Source organism: Vidua macroura, chromosome 2 (assembly GCF_024509145.1).
Source record: "Vidua macroura isolate BioBank_ID:100142 chromosome 2, ASM2450914v1, whole genome shotgun sequence".
NCBI classification, from domain to species: Eukaryota; Metazoa; Chordata; class Aves; order Passeriformes; family Viduidae; genus Vidua; species Vidua macroura.
In genome coordinates, this window is record NC_071572.1 from 15,677 (window position 1) to 26,059 (window position 10,383).

The window sequence follows — 10,383 nt, forward strand, 5'->3', positions numbered from 1 at the left end:
CCCTCAGGGAGCCAGAGACTGCAGAATGAGATGACCTAGCTGAGACTGATGGCGAGCCTCTAAGGCTCAGAGAACCCTGCAGGAACAAGATGCTAACTGAATGACCTATTCCAAGCAAGGCAGAGAAGGATGCCCGACAACCCTAGCGTCAGAATGCTCTACGGATCTCCGCATCGCTACGAGGCCTAATCTGCTAGAACGCATCCTTGCCGTCACTATTGTCACAAATCACAGCTGTCGAGAACAGCCCAGAACAAGACCTCAAAAGACATCTGACCGGATGCTACTCTGATGCCTGTCCGGGCTCCCGAGCCAAAGGCGAGAAGGAATCAGCACGGGGCCGAGGAACACAGAGATGAGAGATGCTAAGATGGACGCCCGGGCTTCCGATAAGCCCCTCAAAGGACTAAGGCAAAAGACACAGAAGGCACGACAGACAAGTGACACACCGTGCACCGGCACTGCTCTGCCCTGAGCACTTCAGCACTTGTGAGGCTTTTCCTTTATGTGGCCTAAAGGGCCACCCCCATCTCCAAAGCTGCCTCCAAAAGCCCTCCCAGCGCCTCGCTTCCATCCCCTCTCAGGGTCCCAGCCCTCGACTTATCTCTCGGATGTCCGGGGACGAGAATCCACGTCCGGTGCCGAGGAAGGCCGCCTCGCCCGCTGGCAGTCTCCTAGAGTCACCGACTGTGGCCCCTTGCTCAGCTACAATCAAGAACACCAAACATCACTGCAGGATCTTAGCTGCACAGCGGCCAATAACCAATAACAATTCTGCTACTCACCATTCTCCTAAGAACGTCCGCCTCATCTGGCCGCGCCCGGAGGCCGATGCCCTCGCGGCAGGGTCTGCCTGGGTGAAGAGGAGACGAGGTGACGTGGCATTGCTGAAACTCGAGTGGACCCTGGCTCCTCCTCCCTAGCTCCCCGACTTACAGCAACTCCTCGGCCGCTCCTGAAGGCTCCCCGGGTGACACCTTCAAATGACAAAGATCAAGGCTTCATCACAGATCCGTGCACTGCTTCCCGAATTCCCACGAGAGTGACGAAGCGGGGGTCTGCGGCCCCGTTGCTGAGGGGGGTCTCGGCGTAATACGAGCGGACCGCCTAGAGCACGCAAACAAGAACGGAGCCTAAGAGCTGCACCGGGAATTGAGACCGGAGCAAGAACAACTGCTGCCTGCCACCGCTCACCGCTCACCTTGCCCACTTACCTTGACCGCTAGTATCTGGCTTTAGTTCCTAAAAATAACAACAAAGAAAATAGCTGTAATACAGAGGCACCATTTATACTCCCCCTGCAAAGACAAACGGTGACTGACCTTCTCGGGGGACCCCCCTCACCCGGGACGGGGCCCTCTGCCATGGATTCCATCTGGCTGCGTCTGAAAGAACGTTAGCACAAAAGTCAGAGCACTGCAGGATAACTTAACAGCTCCAGATAGCCTTCATCAATCTACAGATCCCACCTAGAGTCCAAATACACCCCACATTACAAATTTCCAGGACACGCCCCATTCTAGACCTACACCAGGCTATGCAGCAGGGCAGAGCAGCTCCAGGCCAAATACCCAGACACCCGTGACACAGAACAAGACAAACAAGGGGACACAACAGGGGGAGAAAGCTCTGAGCGAGAAGAATGCCCTCAGGGAGCCAGAGACTGCAGAATGAGATGACCTAGCTGAGACTGATGGCGAGCCTCTAAGGCTCAGAGAACCCTGCAGGAACAAGATGCTAACTGAATGACCTATTCCAAGCAAGGCAGAGAAGGATGCCCGACAACCCTAGCGTCAGAATGCTCTACGGATCTCCGCATCGCTACGAGGCCTAATCTGCTAGAACGCATCCTTGCCGTCACTATTGTCACAAATCACAGCTGTCGAGAACAGCCCAGAACAAGACCTCAAAAGACATCTGACCGGATGCTACTCTGATGCCTGTCCGGGCTCCCGAGCCAAAGGCGAGAAGGAATCAGCACGGGGCCGAGGAACACAGAGATGAGAGATGCTAAGATGGACGCCCGGGCTTCCGATAAGCCCCTCAAAGGACTAAGGCAAAAGACACAGAAGGCACGACAGACAAGTGACACACCGTGCACCGGCACTGCTCTGCCCTGAGCACTTCAGCACTTGTGAGGCTTTTCCTTTATGTGGCCTAAAGGGCCACCCCCATCTCCAAAGCTGCCTCCAAAAGCCCTCCCAGCGCCTCGCTTCCATCCCCTCTCAGGGTCCCAGCCCTCGACTTATCTCTCGGATGTCCGGGGACGAGAATCCACGTCCGGTGCCGAGGAAGGCCGCCTCGCCCGCTGGCAGTCTCCTAGAGTCACCGACTGTGGCCCCTTGCTCAGCTACAATCAAGAACACCAAACATCACTGCAGGATCTTAGCTGCACAGCGGCCAATAACCAATAACAATTCTGCTACTCACCATTCTCCTAAGAACGTCCGCCTCATCTGGCCGCGCCCGGAGGCCGATGCCCTCGCGGCAGGGTCTGCCTGGGTGAAGAGGAGACGAGGTGACGTGGCATTGCTGAAACTCGAGTGGACCCTGGCTCCTCCTCCCTAGCTCCCCGACTTACAGCAACTCCTCGGCCGCTCCTGAAGGCTCCCCGGGTGACACCTTCAAATGACAAAGATCAAGGCTTCATCACAGATCCGTGCACTGCTTCCCGAATTCCCACGAGAGTGACGAAGCGGGGGTCTGCGGCCCCGTTGCTGAGGGGGGTCTCGGCGTAATACGAGCGGACCGCCTAGAGCACGCAAACAAGAACGGAGCCTAAGAGCTGCACCGGGAATTGAGACCGGAGCAAGAACAACTGCTGCCTGCCACCGCTCACTGCTCACCTTGCCCACTTACCTTGACCGCTAGTATCTGGCTTTAGTTCCTAAAAATAACAACAAAGAAAATAGCTGTAATACAGAGGCACCATTTATACTCCCCCTGCAAAGACAAACGGTGACTGACCTTCTCGGGGGACCCCCCTCACCCGGGACGGGGCCCTCTGCCACGGATTCCATCTGGCTGCGTCTGAAAGAACGTTAGCACAAAAGTCAGAGCACTGCAGGATAACTTAACAGCTCCAGATAGCCTTCATCAATCTACAGATCCCATCTAGAGTCCAAATACACCCCACATTACAAATTTCCAGGACACGCCCCATTCTAGACCTACACCAGGCTATGCAGCAGGGCAGAGCAGCTCCAGGCCAAATACCCAGACACCCGTGACACAGAACAAGACAAACAAGGGGACACAACAGGGGGAGAAAGCTCTGAGCGAGAAGAATGCCCTCAGGGAGCCAGAGACTGCAGAATGAGATGACCTAGCTGAGACTGATGGCGAGCCTCTAAGGCTCAGAGAACCCTGCAGGAACAAGATGCTAACTGAATGACCTATTCCAAGCAAGGCAGAGAAGGATGCCCGACAACCCTAGCGTCAGAATGCTCTACGGATCTCCGCATCGCTACGAGGCCTAATCTGCTAGAACGCATCCTTGCCGTCACTATTGTCACAAATCACAGCTGTCGAGAACAGCCCAGAACAAGACCTCAAAAGACATCTGACCGGATGCTACTCTGATGCCTGTCCGGGCTCCCGAGCCAAAGGCAAGAAGGAATCAGCACGGGGCCGAGGAACACAGAGATGAAAGACGCTAAGATGGACGCCCGGGCTTCCGATAAGCCCCTCAAAGGACTAAGGCAAAAGACACAGAAGGCACGACAGACAAGTGACACACTGTGCACCGGCACTGCTCTGCCCTGAGCACTTCAGCACTGTGAGGCTTTTCCTTTATGTGGCCTAAAGGGCCACCCCCATCTCCAAAGCTGCCTCCAAAAGCCCTCCCAGCGCCTCGCTTCCATCCCCTCTCAGGGTCCCAGCCCTCGACTTATCTCTCGGATGTCCGGGAAAGAGAATCCACGTCCGGTGCCGAGGAAGGCCGCCTCGCCCGCTGGCAGTCTCCTAGAGTCACCGACTGTGGCCCCTTGCTCAGCTACAATCAAGAACACCAAACATCACTGCAGGATCTTAGCTGCACAGCGGCCAATAACCAATAACAATTCTGCTACTCACCATTCTCCTAAGAACGTCCGCCTCATCTGGCCGCGCCCGGAGGCCGATGCCCTCGCGGCAGGGTCTGCCTGGGTGAAGAGGAGACGAGGTGACGTGGCATTGCTGAAACTCGAGTGGACCCTGGCTCCTCCTCCCTAGCTCCCCGACTTACAGCAACTCCTCGGCCGCTCCTGAAGGCTCCCCGGGTGACACCTTCAAATGACAAAGATCAAGGCTTCATCACAGATCCGTGCACTGCTTCCCGAATTCCCACGAGAGTGACGAAGCGGGGGTCTGCGGCCCCGTTGCTGAGGGGGGTCTCGGCGTAATACGAGCGGACCGCCTAGAGCACGCAAACAAGAACGGAGCCTAAGAGCTGCACCGGGAATTGAGACCGGAGCAAGAACAACTGCTGCCTGCCACCGCTCACTGCTCACCTTGCCCACTTACCTTGACCGCTAGTATCTGGCTTTAGTTCCTAAAAATAACAACAAAGAAAATAGCTGTAATACAGAGGCACCATTTATACTCCCCCTGCAAAGACAAACGGTGACTGACCTTCTCGGGGGACCCCCCTCACCCGGGACGGGGCCCTCTGCCACGGATTCCATCTGGCTGCGTCTGAAAGAACGTTAGCACAAAAGTCAGAGCACTGCAGGATAACTTAACAGCTCCAGATAGCCTTCATCAATCTACAGATCCCATCTAGAGTCCAAATACACCCCACATTACAAATTTCCAGGACACGCCCCATTCTAGACCTACACCAGGCTATGCAGCAGGGCAGAGCAGCTCCAGGCCAAATACCCAGACACCCGTGACACAGAACAAGACAAACAAGGGGACACAACAGGGGGAGAAAGCTCTGAGCGAGAAGAATGCCCTCAGGGAGCCAGAGACTGCAGAATGAGATGACCTAGCTGAGACTGATGGCGAGCCTCTAAGGCTCAGAGAACCCTGCAGGAACAAGATGCTAACTGAATGACCTATTCCAAGCAAGGCAGAGAAGGATGCCCGACAACCCTAGCGTCAGAATGCTCTACGGATCTCCGCATCGCTACGAGGCCTAATCTGCTAGAACGCATCCTTGCCGTCACTATTGTCACAAATCACAGCTGTCGAGAACAGCCCAGAACAAGACCTCAAAAGACATCTGACCGGATGCTACTCTGATGCCTGTCCGGGCTCCCGAGCCAAAGGCAAGAAGGAATCAGCACGGGGCCGAGGAACACAGAGATGAAAGACGCTAAGATGGACGCCCGGGCTTCCGATAAGCCCCTCAAAGGACTAAGGCAAAAGACACAGAAGGCACGACAGACAAGTGACACACTGTGCACCGGCACTGCTCTGCCCTGAGCACTTCAGCACTGTGAGGCTTTTCCTTTATGTGGCCTAAAGGGCCACCCCCATCTCCAAAGCTGCCTCCAAAAGCCCTCCCAGCGCCTCGCTTCCATCCCCTCTCAGGGTCCCAGCCCTCGACTTATCTCTCGGATGTCCGGGAAAGAGAATCCACGTCCGGTGCCGAGGAAGGCCGCCTCGCCCGCTGGCAGTCTCCTAGAGTCACCGACTGTGGCCCCTTGCTCAGCTACAATCAAGAACACCAAAGAAACCTGTTACCATAATCAGTATTTCACAGATTCTCTGCAACAACAAACAAAACATACACGACAATCAAACAAACTAAATGAATAAAACCTCTATTATACAATAAATAATAATGCAATTTCCAATATTATAAATACCTCACTGATTAACTACAGGACAGTACCTAAAACCCATCAAAACGAACACTTCATACTCACACTTACAAAACCCACTCCAGCAGAATTATAAACCTACCCTCTACTTCATGGTATGACCCATATAGACTTTTGTAGACCTTAAACAACAGATCCTCTTAAAATTTTACTGTTTTAATTATATTTTTATAGCATCAAAATATTACTACATAGTAAAAAAAAAAAATCAAAAGAAAAAAATCTAGCAAATTCCACAACAAACAATATTCAACAAAACTCAATCCCAAAAAACCCTTGCCATCAGCACCTGAAACAAGAACCGTAACATTCAAGAAGTACACCATGTCCGTTATCATACATCAACTACGAACGAAATAAAACGATAAAATCAATTCCTAAAAACCACCTCAAAGTCACAACATCAAGGAACTTTGCAAAAGTAAAAGCCGCGCTCCCAGCACCGGGCGGAAGGCGGCTTCCGGTAAGAAAGCGGCTCCTCCGGCGGCTCCTGAGGGCTGCAGGGGGCCCCGGCGGCGCCCGAGCCCCGCGCCCGGAGCGGACGGAGCGACCGGCACCGGCTGGCACCGGCGCAGCGCCCGCGCCGCCTCTCCCGCCCGCCGGCCCGGCAAAGCTCCCCTCGGCTCTGCACGCCTCGCTCCGGCGCGGCTCCGGCAGTCCCGCGCCAGCCCGGCCGCGCCCAAGTCCCCTTCCACCTCGGCAGCTCCCCAGGCAACGCCAGCAGCTCCCGCGCCACAGCCTTGGCTGCCGGGCCAGGGGCAGAAGAAGCGCCCTCCAATGCAGCAGCACAGCCCGATTTCAACCCTTCAAACGCTGCGAGAGCTGCAGCCTCCTTCAATTCAACCCCCGGAACTTACGCCACACTCAGGTGCTCGCCTCACTTCAACAAGGGCAAATAAATGTGTTCTCCCCTTCAGTTTCATCCCCTGTAAGAGCAGAAAAGAAAGTACTTTCCTCAAATGATGGTAAAAGGGGGATTTTTACCGCAATCCAAACCCTTTACAAGGACGGACAACACGTCCCCTACCAACTACCCCCTCCATTTAAACCTCAGGATGATGAAAATGGGGGGGGGGGGGCTACCCTCAAGTCAAAACCCAGCATACAACAACAATATTTTTCCCCTTCTATTTGAAATAGAACACAGGGATTCGCTGCCACCCCGGGATACCCCTAACACCCTGGAAAAGGCATGTTTTCCTTCAATCAAGACCCTCAAAACCACGAGTGCACGGGAATCCCACCCAGTTCAAACACAGGCAATAATGGAAGAGAAGTTGCTTCCCTCATTTTGAATTTCTTTTGTCTTAATAAACCCTAGTTTGTTTGGGTTTTTGGTTGGTTTTTTTTTTTTTTTGTTTTTTTGTTTTTTTGTTTTGGGGTTTTTTGGTTTTTTTGGTGGGTTTTTTTTTTTTTTTTCGGGGAGCAATGGGGAGGGATTGGCAAAACGAAATTTAAAAGGGAAAGGAGAAAAGTCCCCCCTACAAAGGCACACCGTCTCACCTGTTTGGCTGCTGTTTCCCGGCACAAAGGTTTGTCCCTCGGCACCTCCTCTGAGCAATGCTCCAGGTATCCAAGCGATCCCCCAGACCCTGTCTGAAGCTCTCACCGTCCTTCCATGAGACAACCCCGGGAGCCCCCCCCCCCCAAACTCCTCTTCCCCAACAGCTCCATGCAAGAGTGAGCTGAGGCAAACCCCCTAAAACAGCCGCCGGCAGGAGCCGCCCCCTCATCATCCTCACAGCTCACACCTGGGGCTGCTCTGAGCCCTCATCATCCTCACAGCTCACACCTGGGGCTGCTCTGAGCCCTCATCATCCTCACAGTTCACACCTGGGGCTGCTCTGAGCCCTCATCATCCTCACAGTTCACACCTGGGGCTGCTCTGAGCCCTCATCATCCTCACAGCTCACACCTGGCGCTGTTGCCACTCTCCAACAGCGCCTCTCCCTGTCCAGCACACAGCCCACTTCTCACAGACACACACCAAGCAGAAATCCACTAGGGGTGTTGGCTTTTCTTAGTCCGTCTGGTTAGACGATTAAAACACGCACATGCATTGATGGTCATTGAGGGAAAGCTTTCCAGTGGACAAAATAGTCATTTTGGAAGCACACTTTGATACACCTTCAGAAAAAGCAGAATCAGCACCAGCTCCTAAGACCCTTGCTGAGGAACCCAGCCCTCCTTGGGACACCCAAAGCAGCAGACCTCGAAAAAGGAGGGAAAAAGTCAAGCTTGGAGTGGAAAAAGAGAACATAAGTACACCAGCCTTTCAAAATGCCTGCACACAGCAATAGTGGGAACCAGTCACATTTCTCCTTTCCTTGCTTTCTGTGATGACATAAATATGAAGTAAAAACACGTTAAACAAAAGGCAGAGCTAGGATTTTACAGGTCTTCATTTTGGCAGTCTGGATGACAAACGCCTCTTACGGGACTGTGACACGTTTTGGGGACTGGCAGAGAATGGAGGCAAAAGGTGCCAGAGCGCCCTTTCTATTCCCTTCAGCCCCTGAAGCTGTTCTGATGGTTTCAGGGCACTTGCTTGGTTCATTCCTAGATCAAAACGTTATGGCATTATTTTCAAAACTACTACCCATGCCCAGTCAGAGTTTCCTACATTCCTGGATACAAATGAGTGGATAGAGAGAGGGTTTCTTTCCAAATGAATTTAGCAATACTTTCCTATTTTTACCAATACCTATAAAAACGAAACATTTGCCAGGATTTAGTAGTACTCTACACACCCCCCTCCCTGTGCATTTTGGGGCAGCTTTGGGTCCCTCGGGGGGACGGCACCCGGCAGGACCCCCCCTCATTCACCACCCACCTGCTCCTCCGCCGCAGCGTGCGTCCCTCTCCTAGGGACCTTAGGGTGCCCCAAATGACACCAGAGCCCCGAGTCTTCACCCCTTTTTCCTGGCCCCCAAAGAAGGCACAGAAGGAGTCTTAACTGCCCCGGACAGCAGCCCAGCACTTGCTTCCATCCCTTTCCACATGTACATCCCCCCCGAAAGGGACTCTGCCGCAACAAGAAAGGGGGGCAGCCGCCAGAAGGGTCGAAGCTCCTGCCCAGCCTCGCTGTCACGGGCGAGGGGCAGAGAGAGGGAGCGGCAGAGACGGCGGGGACGCGGCACGGACGGCACGGCACCGAGCGGGGGCCGCTCTCAGCGCGATGCCGGCAAAGCCGCAGGTCCGGCGGGGCCGGGCGGGGTTTGACCGGCACGGGGGGATCCGCCGAGAGCCTCCGGCCCCGTGCGGGGACTCCCGCAAGGGCCCGGGGCCGCCGGGCTCCGGCCCTCTGGGCTTTATGCTCCGGCGCCCCCGGCCCCGCGGCTGCGGGGAAAGAAGGAACGGGGCGACGGCAAGAGAGGAGGGCTAGCAGGGCGTGAGACAGCGTATGGAGGGAGGTCGGGCTGCGGAGGAAAGCGGGAGGGCAAGGGAAAGGCCGGGAGCGGGGAAGAGGGACGGTGCACAGAGGAGGGAGAGAAGAGGAATAGAACGGAGGAGCGGGATAGGGACAGGGCAGTGGGGGTCGGGTTTGCGAGGGAGAGGAGGGGAGGGTCCGCGGACAAAGAACAGGAATACGGGGAGGAGGAAGGAAGGGTAGAGGGGGGGACGGGAGGGGAGACCGAAAAGGGAGAGAAAGGGGTCGGCTTTGGGGAGAGAGGGAACTAAGGGATAGAGAGAGAAAGAAGGGGAATACGGGAAGGAGGAAGAAAGGAAGAAGGATTGGTAGAGAGAGGGACAAGAGGGGGAGCCTCAGAGAGCGCCGATCCACCCCGAGCCCGCCCCGGCGGTCCGCCCTGCTCGGGATGCTGCGCTCGGCGGAGCTCGGCTCGGTTCGGCCCCACTCGGCTCCTCGCCTACACTCGGGCTGTTCTCCGCTAGACTCGGCTGGATTCGCCTCTTCGGCGCAGCTCGGCTCGCCTCAACTCGGAGCCGCTCGGCTCCGCTCGGCTCCGTTCGGCTCCGCTCGGCTCCCCGCGGCAGCGCGCCTCCCGCGCGGCGCGCACAGCTCGCCGCTCTCCTGCCGCCGAGCCCCGCGCCCGGCCCGGCCGGCGCACGGAAACCCCCGCGCCACATCAGACCCAGCAGTTTCTGCGCTAAAGCCTTTCTGTCCTAGAAGGAGATAAACTTCTCTACCTCCTTCGTCTCCTCAGTTTTCTTCTTTGATTTCAAAATCAGAGTTACAAAAACCTACTCAACTACAAGACTCAGTAAGTAGCCGAGAAAGTAGTCCCGTCAATTTCAGAACCTAAAGAACACGTTATACTTAAGTTTCCACACTTAAAAAAAGAAAAATCACACACGAGTCCTACTCACTGTGTCAAGCCTTATTTAAAACACACCAAAAAACCCTAAAAGAAATAGTTCCACAACCAAAACAGAACAAACAAGTAACACTAACTAAAACCACGCATCCAAATACACTGTTTATCAGTCACCAACCCGAAAAATCTCTTTTCAACGTGTCTCGTTTGTATACCTCCTCACAACTAACCTTATCCTTTACAAACACTAAATTGCAAATCAAAAAACTTACACATAACATAAACTCTTCAAATAA

At 54.6% G+C, this 10,383-nt stretch overlaps 1 long non-coding RNA gene across 1 annotated transcript; it reads left to right on the forward strand.

Annotated features, from left to right (window-relative positions):
* The first annotated feature begins 6,609 nt into the window (after positions 1-6,609).
* On the forward strand, positions 6,610-7,141 carry LOC128804184 (uncharacterized). The gene is made up of 2 exons (XR_008435963.1): positions 6,610-6,678; positions 6,951-7,141. It is a non-coding gene; the product is annotated as an uncharacterized LOC128804184 (long non-coding RNA).
* Positions 7,142-10,383: the final 3,242 nt, after the last annotated feature.